Below are 15,582 nucleotides of genomic sequence, written 5' to 3'. Positions count from 1 at the left end.
ATTCTTTTTCCTGCAAATGACATAACTGCATTCTTCTTTATGACTGAGTAAAACTCCACTGTGTATATATACCACATTTTCCTTATCCATTCATCCATTGATGGACGCGTAGACAAGTTCCAGAGTCCGGTTATTGTGAATTGTGCTGTTATACACAAGGGTATGCCTATATCGCTATAGTACAATGACTTTAATTTGTTAGAATAAACACCAAAGAGTGGGTCATCTGGTGGCTCCATTCCTAGTCTTTTGAGAACACTCCATACTGATTTCCATAATGGTTGTGCTAATTTACAATCCCACCAACAGTGTAAAAGTGTTCCCTTTTCTCCACATCCTCTCCAGCATTTATTATTATATGTATTCTTGATGGCTGCCATTCTGACTGGTATGGGATGACATCTCATTGTAGTTTTGATTTACATTTCCCTAATTACTAATGATGTTGAACATTTTTTTCCTTTTGGGAGGAGGGCATTTGTATTTCTTCTTTTGAGAAGTATCGGTTGAATTCATTTGTCCATTTATTAATTGGATTATTTAGTTTTTGTTTTTTGGTGTTATGTTTTTTTTTAGTTCCTTATATAGTCTAGATATTAATCCTCTTCAAAAGAGTGCTATCCAAGATTTTCTCCCAATAGGTTTTGTCTTCACATTCTGAATTGTTTTCTTTGCCGTGAAGAAGTTTTTTAATTTGATACCATCCCATTTATTAACTCTTGCCATTATTTTCTAAACTTTAGGGGCCCTATTGAGAAAGTCATTGCCTGTGTCTATAATAATGAGAGTTGACCCTTCATTTTTTTCTAGGAGTTGCATAATTTCTGCTCTAATTCCTAGGTCTTTGGTCCATTTTGAGTTGATTTTTGTGCAGGATGAGAGATAAAGTTCTGGTCTCATTCTTTTACATATGGATTACCAGTTTTCCCAGAAACATTTTGTTAAATAGGCTGTCCTTTCTCCATGTATATTTTTGGCACCTTTGTCAAGGATCAGATTACTACAGATACATATTATCTTAAAGGACACTGACTTTCTTGAATGCTTACTAAGAACTTGGGCAAATGTTATTGTTTAGATGTGAAATGTCCCCCAAAAGCTCATGTAGGAGACAATGCAAGAGGTTTAGAAGTGAAATGTTTGGGTTATAAGAGTCTTAACCCAATCAGTGAATTAATTCCCTGATAGGAATTAACTGAGTGGTTAACTGTAGGCAGGCAGTAAGGTATGTTTGGAGGAAGTAGGTTCTGGGGAGGGGGTGCCTTTGGGGTTTATATTTTATCTTTGCTGAGCAGTGATCTCTCTCTGCTTCCTGGTACAATGTTCCCTGGTACAATGTTTTCTTCTGCCCCATTCTTCTGCCATGATGCTCTGTCTCACCTAGGGCCCCAAGGAATGGAGCTGGCTATCTATGGGCCAAGAGTTCTGAAATCATGAGCCCCCAAATAAACTTTTCCTGCTTAAAATTGTTTTTTGTCAGGTCTTTGGGTCACAGCAATGAAAAAGCTGACTGAAACAGGAAGTTAGTGTTACCTGTAGAAAGCTTCTTTCTTACATGTCCACCAGGACAGTTGCTCCTTGGGACGCTGGTCTTATAAGAAAGCAAGTTAATGTGCTGATGTCACTGCTTCTGCAGCCCAACATATCAAATCCCTTTTTCAGAGGCCACTGGCACAGAACTGAGGAAAGAATATGTGTCACTCATCCATCCAGCTGCTACTGAACAAAATACTGTGAGGGAGAGGAGGCACTGCCTGGTGAAGTACCATGAGGGACGGAGATGCTACCGTTCAGCCTGTTGCGGTCACCACTGAACTCTTCTTGGGGGAGTCACAATCTCTTGTAAGCTTTCCCCAATAAGTCATGTCTTGCACACCATTCTGGACACTTTTTTTGTGTGTGTGGTTCAGCAACCTGCCCCACTTCCCTGATACAATCAGACTGTGAATGTGACGCAACCAGAGGGGCTTTTGCCTTTTCTGCCACCATGGAGCTGACAGCCAGAGTGGGAACCTGCCTACAACTGTTGTCTGACAGGATCAGGAAATTACCCAAACCAGCAAACAACCACAACCTAGAGGCTATAATGACCAGGAAGCTACCACAACCAAGAGGAGCCTTAGGAAGGCCAGACCTCCACCCATGCAGTGCTTCTTGGCCAGCAAAAGCCACAGAAGAAGGAGGTAAGGCCACTTGGTCACTCCCATCTTCCAAATCCTGAAGGAGTGCATCTGATGGGTGGAGGTCACTCACCAGAGTTTGTACTATAAACTAGCTTTCCAGGCTAGCAACCTTGAAGTAGGCTGGAGTAGATATCAGTGCCAATGGACCACACCTGCCATAGCCTGAAACACTGTTCTTCCTCTTCCCTTGACTGGGTAGTGCTCATCCTTAGGTCTTGGGTTAGATTTCTCTTGCTGAAGAAGGTATTCCCTGACCTTCATTCTGCTCAGAGTGCCACATCATCTCCAGTCCTAGCTGAGAACACCCACCATATCACTCTACGATTTCCATTATAATAGACTCACCTTTCTCCAAGACCTTGGTCCTTCTTCCCTGCTAAGCTCCATGAGGGCAGGGACTGTACCTATCTTGTATCTTCAATTCCCTGAGTGGTGCATGGAACAATGGGGTCTCTTTATGTGGAATGAATGTGTTGAATGAATACATTAATGTACAAATGAGAGAATGGGGACAAGTATCTTGGGAACAGCATGAAATAAGGCAATATAGATAATCAGTTGCAGGAAAGCTCCTCTGACATGGGAGATAACTGCAATCTTCATTATTTATTTTGCAGAATAGCTACCCAACATTGCTGACAGATCTTAACATAATCTGGAAGAGTCCATCACATTCTAAGCAGTGAATGAAAAAGTGAAAAGAAGACTTTCCTCAGCAGGCTGATAGGAAAGTTCACTTTTTAGCGGAACAGAATTTCCACTCATTGCTCCCATCTCCAACCAGGAGCAACACTCCAGGGGGTACTTGACCCCAGGAGTTCAGGAATTACCACAGCCCAGGCACGCTCAGAGCAGACTGAATACAGAGAAGGATTCTTCAGATTCTGAACAGCTCTTGCAAGGGTCTGATTTGAATACAAACTCAATTATCCACGGATCTCACCTGAGAACCTGTTTGTGAGGGTGGGATCTGAGGAGAAGCTGAGCCAGAACACTAAAATCTTTTACCTCTCCAAAAAAAAAGAGCCTAACTAGTACACATATGTCTGGCACCATGATGCTTAGACACAGGCACAAAACCGGCATGATTGAAACTCCTTTTCTCTAAATGGAAGGAGTGGTGACATAGGAGGGACCTTGAACCAAGGTCTTGTCTCAAATGAACTTATTCTGGAGCTGCAGCCTCTCTACTCCTTTCCATAGTCAACTGACTTCACAATTAAAGTATCAGCATACTGAGTTCAGAGTCAGCTAAGAGGGGACAAAACCAGAGGGAGAAGCTGTGTTAATCATGGGGGAAAAAAAAATCTGCTGTGGGGCTTGGTTGTAAGACCTGCTGTCTAGAGTCACAAATATAAATATATTACCACAGTCAACAAAACTAAAGTAAGCAAGGCCACATAGAAATGATGTAGACATCCACAGTAAGTATGTGTGTATATGTTTGTGTTTATGCATATATATGAAAATGGAATATATTGATTTATTAAATCTCAGTGGTGTTCCTGGGCATACAAGATGTGAGGGATTACTTGTGCCTCATGATGGATCCATTCGTCCCAAATCCACCTCATCTATCAGTTGTCTTCTTTTCCTAACAAATCTAAGAGATCTTTAATTTTCCCTTTTGGCGTTACATCTTTCTTGGTTCCTATTTTCTTGGTTTAGAATAGCCACGAAGAAGCAGAGCTCTGAAGTCAGACTTTCTCGGTTTAAATCCTAATCCCACCACTCGATGCCATGTGACCCAGGAAAATAAACTTCAGTTTTCCTTGTCTCAGCTTCTACTCTATGAAATCGAGATTAAAATATCTGTAATCGCATGCAAGTATTGTGGGAATTAAATGGAGTAATCCATATAGTACTTAAAGCAATGTGTGGTGTATTATAATTCCTCAATGATAGCTGTTATTCTTCTTAATTATTGTTATTAATATCCATTTGTAGCACACTTACTATTCAGAAGCATTGATTGCATGGGTTTCATGTAGTAAGTCAAATTTATGGTTTAAATTGCAAATAGATCAAAATCATTTCTTTCCTGCTTTCCATTCTAGGGTTTTAGCTACAGCAAGCAAGCATAGGTTGTTTTCAGGATAAGCAAGAAAGAAATTGAATTCACCAATGTCCAATTTTTCAGAAAAAGGAAATACAACATTAAGTAGGTTATCCTGAGCAACAAGTAAAACTCCCCCACACCCTAGCTTAAATTAAGGGCAAACAGTTAGTTCACATAGCAGCTGTCCAACAGCAGGGCAGTCTGCAGGGCTGGCTTATTTGGTGATTCCCTATGTCTTTGTGGCCCTAGGTTCTTCCCTGTGCCCTCAGTAGCACCAGCCTCTTCCTAAGTCTGGGTTCCTTGGTGTTCAGAAGATAATTGCCAATGGCAATTGGGACACATGTGTCTTCTTTCTCAGCCACTGAAGGAGAGAAAGAGGTTAGAAAGAGCTTTACTGGAATCTTGGGGAGCCTCTCCTCCTGCCTCATGGGCACATACTGCCTCAAGCTTCCCCAGATCTACCTGGCACAGCCTCTGGAAAGGAGAAGCAATCCGTGGGAGTAGAATGGGAGTTGGAGACTCAGCTCTGATGGGCTCTCTGGGATCACATGCCAAGGCTTCCGAATGGAGCAGAGGCTTTCCAGCTTTGATGTTCCTTGAGTGTCAACAAATGGGGCTGTTCATTTATTTTCTGATACACAGCAAACAACAACTGTGGCTTGCAGATGCCAATATTTCACTCTATGTAACAATTCATGGATTGTGAAGTCATGCAGGGCTCTGCTGGGAGACACTTCAGCTGGGGTTACACAGTAGTGTTCCGCTGACAGCGAGGCTGGTCTGTTATCCTATCACTGTTATCCTATTATTGAGGATCCTGTCCTGTGATCACTTAAATGCTTGGCACCCTGGTGGAAACAGCAAAGGCTGAATTCAGCTGGACAACTGTCCCTCTCCATGGACTTCTCCAGCAGGGTAATCGGACTAACCACACAATGGCTATCTGCCACCCACCTGTAAGCAACAGAGAAGTTGCAAAATAAAAGACAATATCAAATGATTTGAAATGTCAGTGCATGTAATTAGCATGAAGCCAGAGGAGTGCAGTTTTTAATAATAATTTGTTTTTCTCCATGCCCACTAAATAGAGATGTCCATAATTTTTGAAAAACTAGTCTGAAGAGGAACAGCTTTGTCCAAGCATCCAGGATGCCAATGTCACTGGCTAAGAGTAAGTTGTGGGGCTCTTTCCTTCTCCTCACCCTGCTGGGTCTGGGGCACTATAACTTCTCTTCAGTAGCCTTCCAATCTGATCTGCCTGCCTCTAGTCTCACCTCTTTCCATTCACCTTCCATGTTGTTTTCCAGTGGCTGGAATGTTACCTCATTCATTCCCCACGTTGGTCTCCTCATTAATGGTGTAGGACCTTTCTGAAACCACAAATCTACTCAGACCATACCTTTGTCTAAAGTCAATATTGGTTCTCTCTTGCTAGTCTGATAAAAATCCATACTCTTCAATATGGTCCCCAAGTTTCTTCACAAGTTGTTCCTGTCCTGGGTCAAATCCCCCAATCGTCACTGAAACTTTAAGCTCCAAGAGGACAGTGATCATATGTCCCTTGAATATTGCTTTATCTCTAGCACCAAAACTGGGTCTGGTACACAGTAGATATGCCAATGTCTCGGCTTGGCACAGAATCACGAGCCACCATACACCTTGTAGATTCAAACAGCAATTCTTTATCCCGAACTCACACCGGCCTCTACAAACACGTTCAGGGGAAATCCAAAATCTGCCCGCCCCATTCACCTACTCCACGAGGCTTTTTTTCCAAATCCCATTTTAATCTCAGGGGAACTCAATGGGAACAAGCAGCAGGAACACCCTAATCCCAGCAGCAATAATCTTCAACCTCCAACTTCCCTAAAACCCCTATTGTCTTAAACCGGGAACGTCCTAAACCCAAGGAGCGGGATACTTCCTCAAACCTGCAGGATATACCTTAAACCTAGATCCACCCTCGTCCTTGAGCAGGGTCGCCTTTCTCAAACACACATGCAAGGTCACAGCGGATTTCCAAGGCAAGTCCATTTAACATGGGGTACGCTGGCAAGGATTTCGATGTGTCATTCCTACTTGGCAATGGCCCTCAGCATAGATACAGGTATCTGTGGAAGGAAAGGAAGAAAGGAGGAAGTGTGGGTCACAAAGAAGGAAAGAAGATAGTTTTTTTTTTTTTTCCTTTTGGTACTAAGGATCGAACCTAGGGCCTTATACATACTAGGCAAGCTTTCTCCAGAGAGCTACACCCTGGGTCCTTTTTATTATATTTTGAGACAGGGAATGCTAAATTGTTAAGGCTGACCTCAAACTTGCAATTCTCCTACCTCAGCCTCCTGAGTAGCTGAGATTACAGGTATGCACCACCCTGCTAGGCTAGGAAGTTTGCTTTTATGTTTCACTCATCAACAGTGTTCATTTCCAGTTTAATGTCTCAGACCTAAAGGGTTAACAAACATACCATGTCCACTTCTCCTAGCACAGTGCTTGACATAAAGTCAGTGCTGGAAATAGATCAGTAAAACAAATGAGTTCATTAATAACAACATGATATGTGCTTAAGCCACAAACTAAGAGGGATAAAAGCTTGAAGGGAATGCCAGCTGGCCCTCTGGAGACAGGGGTTAGAAATGGGAAGTGGGCAGGACATGAGCAAGTCCTTGGAGGATGATGGCTCTTAGCTTCTCTGAATCCAAGGGCGAAATGCCTTGCTCAGTCCTCATATCCCTTTTATGTGTCTAGTTCTCTTATTCGGCACAAGTACCAACCATGCTAGTATTTTTCCAAGAGAGCAAATTCTCTGAAGCGGTTGTGTTGCCTCAGCCTCCTGGAATGTGACCTCATTCCTTCCCCACGTTGGTCCCCTCATTAATCAGCCTGCCCAGTCCTGCTCCATCAGGCAGCCTGCCAGGTGTGTACCTGCCGTGGGGACTCCCAGTCCAGGGGCTGAGGCAGTGTTTGCTGGTTAAATGCACAGACTTGGAGATGAACACACCAAGATTTGGACCCTAAATTCATCTCTTACCAGAAATATAATCTCAGTTATACTTACCTGTTACTTATGCTGTTAGTTACTTACCTGTCTGAGACTTGACCTCATCATCTGTAAAGTGGAAACAATAATAGCACCTAATTCATGGTGTATTTGTGAGGATTACATTAGATAATCTGTAGCCTACTCCACAGAGTTCAATAAATATTGAGTGTTATTTTTCTATTCGAGGACTTTTCTTGCCCTTGACAGGTTATGGATTTCCTTGGGATGGAGCAGGGATGGAGGGAGAGAAAGCGAGAAGACTCTAGCATGGACTGGATATATGTGTGGATCAGACACTTTCTGGCATGTCCACAAGAGTCATGTCCCCTAACCTCTGCAACACACCTCAGCAGTTGTGTATAACATTAGCCCCATTTTCAGTGGAAGAAATGCAGATGGTAGGACAGACAAACCTGAATTGGAATCTAAGCTCTGAAACTCTTGCTGTCCGACTCTGGGGTAGGCCTTTCCCTGCCTAAGCCTGTTTCCATTAGGTGAGGCAGCACCTACTGACAACACTATGGACTGCATGACCTAACACCATGTAAAAGGGCTTCGTCAGGTAATGCACAGAAAATGTGAATTTGTTCACTCCCAAGTGGACAGCTGGTTGAAAGCAGGAACTGAATGGAGAGGGGGAGAATATGGGGGTATGCAGGAGAAGTATTCCTGAGCACCAGGATGCTAGAAGGGACTTTTTTTTTTTTTTTTTTACACTTGCCACCAAGGACCTCCCCTTTGGGCTGGCAGAAAGACTCAGGTGACTAACTGCCTCCCTCTCTGACCTTTCTGGGCCCAGGGTATGGGAGGGGATGGTCATGATAGAGCAGGAAAGAGTCCAGACAGCAGTTCTAAAGGTCAGCACACCTGGGTTTTAGTTCTGGACCTACCATTTACCATTCATGTGACTTTAGACAAGTTCTCCTGATCTTCATAAGCCTCATTTCCCCAACGAAAATGGTGATAATGCCATGTGTCTCTGGTTGTCTGCTCTTGCATAATCAACCACACCAGATCTTAATGGCTTACAGCAACAATTATGACCTCCTGGTGTTTTGTGTTCAAAACACAAATGGGGTTCAGCTGGGTGGCTCTTGCTTGGGGTCTCATGCAATTGCAGTCAGATGGTGGCTAGGACTAAAGTCATCTGAAGGTGTGATGGGACTAGATATCCAAGTGACATTTTCAGCTCACATGCCTGGCACTTGGGCTGGGTGGAATGAAACAGCCAGAGGCTGGCTGAGCACCTCCTGGCCATGGCTCTCTCCACTTAGCAAGCTGAGATTTCTTCAGAGCACAGTGGTCTTGGGGTAGTGAGACTTCTCATGTGACAGCTGGCTTCCCGTAGAGCAAGAATGCCAGGAGATCAAGGCAGAAACAAGACCAAGCCTCAGCAGTCCCTCTGTGTCACTTCTGCTGCATCCTATTGATTATGGGTGGGACATGGGGCCAGGTGGTTTCAAGTGAAAGAAATGGGAGAATGACAAATATTTGCCACCAGGTCTAATCCGCCACACCACATATCCCATGTGGGTCATTGTAAAGATGAGGAAGGCTGGCCGGGGTGAAGGCCCTTAGTGTAAGTCACTAAAGGGACATAAGGTTATCTTTCCAAGTCCATCCCCTCCTCTCTGTCCTAAATTAGACACAGGTCCTTTCTTTCTTGCACAGAGCAGTCTCTCTGCCTCCTGTATCTCCCCATCAGCTATGTCCTTCAGGATTGACACTCTGTGTCTGTTCCCTAGTGGAAAACTTCTGTAGCTCCCAAGGCCCTTCATGATGCGACTCTCACTGACCTGTGCAGGATGGACTGCCTGCATACACCTGACCCCAGGCACGGGATTCCATTCCACCCTCAAGGCCTTTGTCCACACTGTTCTTTTTGCCCAGAGCTGCTCTCTCTCTTCACCTCTGGTTAACTTGACTTCCTATTTTAAGATTCCCTGCAAACACGTCTTCTCCGGGTAGCCTGTCTCAATTCTTGTGCTCCACTATCACCACCCCACACATATCTGTTGGATTCAAGTTCCTCTCCTATGGGCTCCCAGAAATCCTATACTTACTGGCCTTCTTGCCATTCCTCAAACAGGCCAGACACAGTCCTGACTCAGGGCCCCTGCCCACGTGGTTCCTGCTGCCTGTGAGGCTCATCTAATGAATATTCATGAAATAGTTGGCTTCCTCACTTCAGGTCTCTGTTCAGACCTCACCTCCTTAGAAAGGCCATTTGACTGTCAATCTACAGCAGCACATCCTCCCTCATTCTCTTCTCTTAATCCACTCATTTCCCCTCAAAGCTTACCATCTGTCAGTGCCTACACAGTGCTGTGCTGCAAGAGCCAAATGTGTGAACCCCTCCCAAATAGAAAAACAGGTTTTCCAAATCGATGCCATGTTGTTACCTTGAAACTGGCCACATGGAGAATACTTATACAAAGTCACCAAAGGATACCAATTAAGGTTCTCTCTCTCTCTCTCTTTCTCATATACAAACAACTGCCTGAATACGACTGTGTCTATGTTTTTTTTTTTTAACTACTTATCTCCTCCCCAGCTTATAATTTCCATAAAGGCACAGACTTTATTGATGCTTTATTTCTGGGCATCTAGTGCGGTACTTCACACCAAGTATATGCTCAATGGTATATGCTCAATGAGCAAGAAGAGGCAGGGGAGGTTATGTGATTTACTGAGGTCATTTCCTTGAATTAATGAACAAATGCACAAACCAACAAGTGAGTAACAATGATTGTAACTGGATTGTAAATTGAGCTCCTTGAAGGCAGACTTTGGTTCCTTCTTCATCTTTCACATCCAGCACAGAACTGATAATGTTGATAAACAAGCAAATATACTCAGCAAGGGCTGTATCCGAGGTGATCCAGCTGCATCTGATGACAATAAACCCTGGACTGGCAACTCCTGGGGTATTTCCAATATGTGGCAAAGACAGAAACCTGAATAACTGCAGGCAGGGAATAGGCACTGGCCTGGAAGGCAGAAGCTTGGGTTTCTAGTCCCAGTGTGGCTATGATCGCTATAGGACCTTGGGCAAATCACTTCTCCAACCTGGGTCTTAGTTTTCCCATTTATAATATGAGGCAATTGGATCAATGATGGTTGAGTTTGTGTTTGGGGCTGCCCGACAGAGTCTGTGTCTGAAGTGGGTAGGTGTGGGCAGGAGGAAGCTGACCTGGCCTCCTCCAGGTGCAAGAGGCAGGACATTCTCAGCACCCCACAGATGAAAGATAGCAGGGTGCTCCAGAGCCTGCAACACTGGTTGTATGGGATGGGTCCCTTTCTCCTCCCATCTCTCTCTTCTGCCCAGAACTAAGGCCTGTGATCCCCTTCCAACTCTTCCCCCATCTTGACTTGCCACCTGCTTGAGGCTTCTCTGAAAATAATTAGAGCTTAGCCTGCTTTACCTCCTCAAGCTGGACATGGATGGGAAGGCCTTGAACAGGGTGAGGCAGGGAGGTACTGTATACCTCGGTAATCCTTGCTTATTATTTAACAAACAGGTTGGCTAAGTTGTTTGACATACACCTTGTTTCCTGTTGTTATTTATACTTCAGGGATCATAAGCATTTCATAGCAGTCAAAAGAGCCTTAGTTTGCATAACAGAAATTAGTATTTATTGAGCACTTACTGTGTGCTGCTCTAAGCTAAAGGTTGGCAAATTATAGACCATTGGCTAAATTCTGTTTTTATATGGAACATGGGCTAATAATGGGTTTTCATGTTGTTAAATAATCATATATATATATATATATGTGTGTGTGTGTGTATATGTATATATAAAGACTATATATATATATATATATAGTCTTTATCCAACAAAGCCTAAACTATTTAGCCTTTAACAAAAACATCTGATAATCCTTGCTCTAAGTGTTTAACATGGACTAGCTCGTCATCCTTCAATGACCCTATGAAGTAAGTTACTGTTATCAAAATTTTACAAATGAGCAAGAAGAGGCAGAGGAGGTAATGTAATTTACTGAGGTCAGATAACTAGTAAATGGAGAAAACAGGATACAAAGAACTCAAAAGCTTTTTTAAGGGGATAGGTATGTTAATTACCCTGATTTGATCACTGTACAACGTACACGTGAGTTTAAATCACACTGTTTTCCACAGATTCATACAATTATCATATGTCAATCCAAAAATTAAAATCAGTCAGATGTGGTAGCATATGCCTGAAATCCCAGTGCCTTGGGACGCTGAGGCAGGAAGATCATAAGTTTGAGGCCAGCCTCAGCAACTTAGCGAGAATCCCAGAAACTTAGTGAGAGACCCTATCTCAAAATAAAAAATAAAAAAGGGCTGTGGATGTGGCTCAGTGGTTAAGCACCCCTGCGTTCAAACCCTGGTACCAAAATAAAAGTAAAAATTAAAAAAAGTATTTTTCCATAAACATAAAGCATAATATAGATCCTCTCTTTTAAGTTTAATGCTATAATGCAGGGTTCTTATCTGTTGTACATTGATATCTATTTGTCTGAAATGCTGTGTCCAATATTATTTGAAGTAAGAGACCGGACAACCAAGAGACCATCCAAGTCCTATTTCACCTAGAGGGCGAGACCATCCAAATCCCCTTTCCTTCTTTTCCCCTTGTGCTTTCATTTCAGTCCTGCACCTCTGAGTAGATGAATAAAGAACCTGTGAGTAAAGAATCTGTATAATAAAGAACACAGTTTCTAGATTCCCCCCCCCCCCAACTGCAGTTTTTTCACCTACTGTAGAAAGCCCTCTGGTCAACCTCGGGATGCTGCACTGTCTGGTTTTTTCCTTTTTCACTTTAGCTCTGGAGAACCTATTTAATGGGCATCATTCTCAAAATATTACAAACTCCTTAAGAAACCATCTATGTGTCCTGGGACCTGGCACTATGTCTGGCACAAAGTAGTTACTCCTAAAATGTGAGGTGAAGGTATGGGTTGTAGTCAAAATAAGAAAAATGATAAGAAGGAGTTGGAAGCATTTGGAGGTATTACTACTTTAGTTCAGTAGTGCCCCCCCCCACCATCATTCATGTTTGCCCAGAATCTCAGAAGGTGACTTATTTGAAAATAGGGTCTTTATAGATGTAATTAGTTGAGGATTTTGAGGTGAAATAATCCTGGATGTAGGTTTTACCCTAAAGCCAATGACTGATATCTGTTAGGGAAAATAGAAAGTGAAGACAGAAGACAAAGGGAAGATTGCTGTGAGAAGATGGAAGGAGAGATTGGAGTCACATGGCCAGAAACCAAGGACACCGAAAACCATCGGAAACTGGAAGAATTAAGAAACGACGCTCTTCGAGAGTCTGGGGAGGGTGCGTGGCCCTGCGGATATCTTGGCTGGACTTCCGGTCTCCAGAACTATGAGAAGAATTTCTGATACATTAAGTCATGTACTTTGTGGCCATTTCAGTCTAGGAAACTAATGCATCACCATTTGGATGGCAGCTGTGATTTTAGGTGATTACAAAAAGACAACAAACTCCTCTTCTAGATTCCCAAAGAACTACGAAAAAGAACGTATTGGACTGAGTTCGTGTATAATGTCCCACACAAAGTCATACACATAATTTTATACATATATATCATTGCTAAAATCATTTCCCCATTTGATAAATGAAGACGTTGAGGTTGAGAGACTTTAAATAACTAGTGTCAATGAAATGTAATAGGCCAAGTATAATGGTGTATGCCTATAATCCCAGCTACCTGAGAGGCCGAGGCAGGAGGATTGCAAGTTCAAGGCCAGCCTGGGCAACTTAGGAATACCCTGTCTCAAAATAAAATGAAAAGGGCTGGGGAATATGGTTCTGTGGTTGCACACTCCTGTATTCAATCCTCAATATTGAGTATTAAGACCAAACTGCCTTGTGTTTTCGATAACAGGCTGGCTATGTGACCTTGAATGAGTCATTTCACTGATCCTATTAAACTCCATCAGAGATTCTAAAATGAGGGAGAAGGGGTTCTTCAAATGAATAAACTTCAGGGGCTCTGTGACTCTCCCACTGGAAACTGCACAAAAAATAGTGTGTTTGGGCAAAATTGCACTAGTTTTGAAAATGACCCATCACCTTCCTTGGAAATAGACCCCATGACTCCTACAGATTAGCTCTGCGGGGCTTGCTTTCTTGGGAGGTACTTTCCAGCATCAACATTCATCAGTTTTCTACTTGCGTTTTTGTCTTCAAATATTCTCTCTTTAGGTTGTCTTTTCTACTCAAATATTACATACTTCAGTTGCCTTTTGAAAATGTATTATCTGTCAGGTTGGGTTTTGCCTTACTCCCAAACCTCTATAACTAGTCATCACTGGAAACATATGAGAAAAAAAAGAATAAGTTTAGGAGCAAGTAAGGTTTCTTTTTCTTTCTTTTTTTTTTTTTTTTCACCACTGGGGATTAAATTCAGGGGCTTTCCACCACTGAGACACATCCCCAGCCCTTTTTACATTTTTATTCTGAGACAGGGTCTCCCCAAATTGTCCAGCCTGGCCTTAAACTTGTGATCCTCCTGCTTCAGAATCCCTAGAGGCTGGGATACAGGTATGCGCCACCATGCCCGGGTCAAGTTAGGTTTCTCTATCGTTGCATTTTGCAACTCCAAGTAAATATTGTATTAGTGGGGAGGATGGGAATTGAGGTTTATAATCCTTATTGTAATTATTTCGATGTTCCTATGTCAATAAATATATATTAAGCCGCCCCGCCCTTAGATGGTCTTTGCTGTATGGACTGTGAGCTGCTCAGAGTCAGGGGTTAGGTGTGATTTTCCTTGTGTCCTTCAGTCCAGCACAGGCCAGGCACATGGTAGGATCTGATAAGGATGGCTGGGCAGCAGCCTTGATGAATGGGTGGTTCAATGGATGGTTCAATGGATGGCTGTAGAATCAGAACAGTAAGAGGAGAGAGGCGGTCCAGGGCATAAGGACTCCAGTCCTGCTGGCTTCTGGTGGCCTTCCAGTTGGTAGCCTCCCTGGCCTCACAGAAGCTTTTGAGAGCGGCCTCTTGTTTCTGCCAGTCATGGTCTGAAAGTTCACAGCTGAGGCTCAGCTGCAGAGCCAGGACTTCTCATAAGAATCCAAAAACATGAATCCAATTTCTGACATCCCACTTAGGCCAGGGGAACAATGGAGACTTTCTTGCCCTTTCTTGTTTGGGGTACATATGTCCCAGAATTATTGAACAATGAAGTCTCCTCTTTCACACCTGGACTTCTGAACTTTTCCTCTCTCCCACTCTTCCTCGCCTCCACTTCCATCTCCAGTGTGTCTGGTGACTCATGAGCACTGACAGTAAGAGTGGAGGCCTGCTCCTCACCTCACTCAGCCCTGGATTGATGTGACCAGAGACATCTCAAGGTGAACAGCAGCAGAGGCAGGGAGAAGCCAAGTGACATTCAGGATAGTGACACAGGCAAGGTGTTGGGCATCTATATCCATGAGAAGGGCAACACAGGACTAAGAAAAGTGTGTTCTACAAGGGGACTGGAAAGACTTGTCCTGCTCTCCTGCTTGGACAAATCACTCACTCTCCTGTGACAGTCTACACATCGTTCATTGCCCAGTGCTAGCCATGCCCTCCTGCCTTCCCAAAGGACAAGGCTCAACCAAGATGGCAGACAGCAAAAGTGAAAGGTGTCGGATAGAACCAGAACCCTTTGATTACTTTGCTTCAGTTGAGAGACTTTTGTCCCCTCCTCTGTTGTCCTCTGTTTTAGCAAAAGTAGAAGAAAGAGATAGGGGGAATAGTTGCAGATTTTACACCAGTGTACTGGAGTTTTAAATAGTTGGGTCCAGGAAATTCATGTGGTGTGCCAGTAGGTCGCAGAAAAGGCAGAACCTCAGACCCAGACACAATGAACGTGGATCCCAGCTCTGCCGTCGCCTATCTGCAAATAGGTGCATATTTTATTATCCACGTAGTCTGGAGCCCTGTTGCCTGGGCTTCCTTGATTACGAAGAGAGAAAAACAAAACCTGCCTCGTTTAGGAGTTGTAAAGCTGGAGGCAGCACATTTTGAACTGCCAGCCCTTCACAGTCTATCAATTAAGTATAAGTATTTCCCAGACCCCAGCTGTTCCAGGGGAAACAGGAAACACATAGATAGGTAAGGGGGTAGTTAAGTAGAGAGAGGAGACAGCAGGAGTGAACCTCCTTCACAGCTTCCCCAGGATCCTCGGCTGGTTGGCATCTCCCCAGACTGCCTGGTTAGGTGACATCATTTGCTGGATTGGGCCACTGGTGGGAAAACACCCACCGCAACTCAGGGTGTTGGCACAGGAGGAAG

At 43.6% G+C, this 15,582-nt stretch overlaps 1 protein-coding gene across 5 annotated transcripts in view; it reads left to right on the top strand.

Annotated features, from left to right (window-relative positions):
• Nucleotides 1-13,998, top strand: part of Mysm1 (Myb like, SWIRM and MPN domains 1) — a 94,067-nt gene extending 80,069 nt beyond the window's left edge. For 4 of the 5 annotated variants that reach the window (XR_013427814.1, XR_013427815.1, XR_013427813.1 and 1 more), the window contains one exon: nucleotides 1,663-13,998. The gene's annotated coding sequence lies outside the window, so the exon portion shown is untranslated. The remainder of the gene's footprint in view (nucleotides 1-1,662) is intronic. The other variant, XR_013427812.1, reaches the window with a different exon arrangement.
• Nucleotides 13,999-15,582: the final 1,584 nt, after the last annotated feature.

Source organism: Ictidomys tridecemlineatus, chromosome 11, assembly GCF_052094955.1.
Source record: "Ictidomys tridecemlineatus isolate mIctTri1 chromosome 11, mIctTri1.hap1, whole genome shotgun sequence".
Taxonomy (NCBI): Eukaryota; Metazoa; Chordata; class Mammalia; order Rodentia; family Sciuridae; genus Ictidomys; species Ictidomys tridecemlineatus.
Note: the sequence above shows the minus strand (reverse complement) of the source record. Positions and strands in the feature narration are given on the sequence as shown.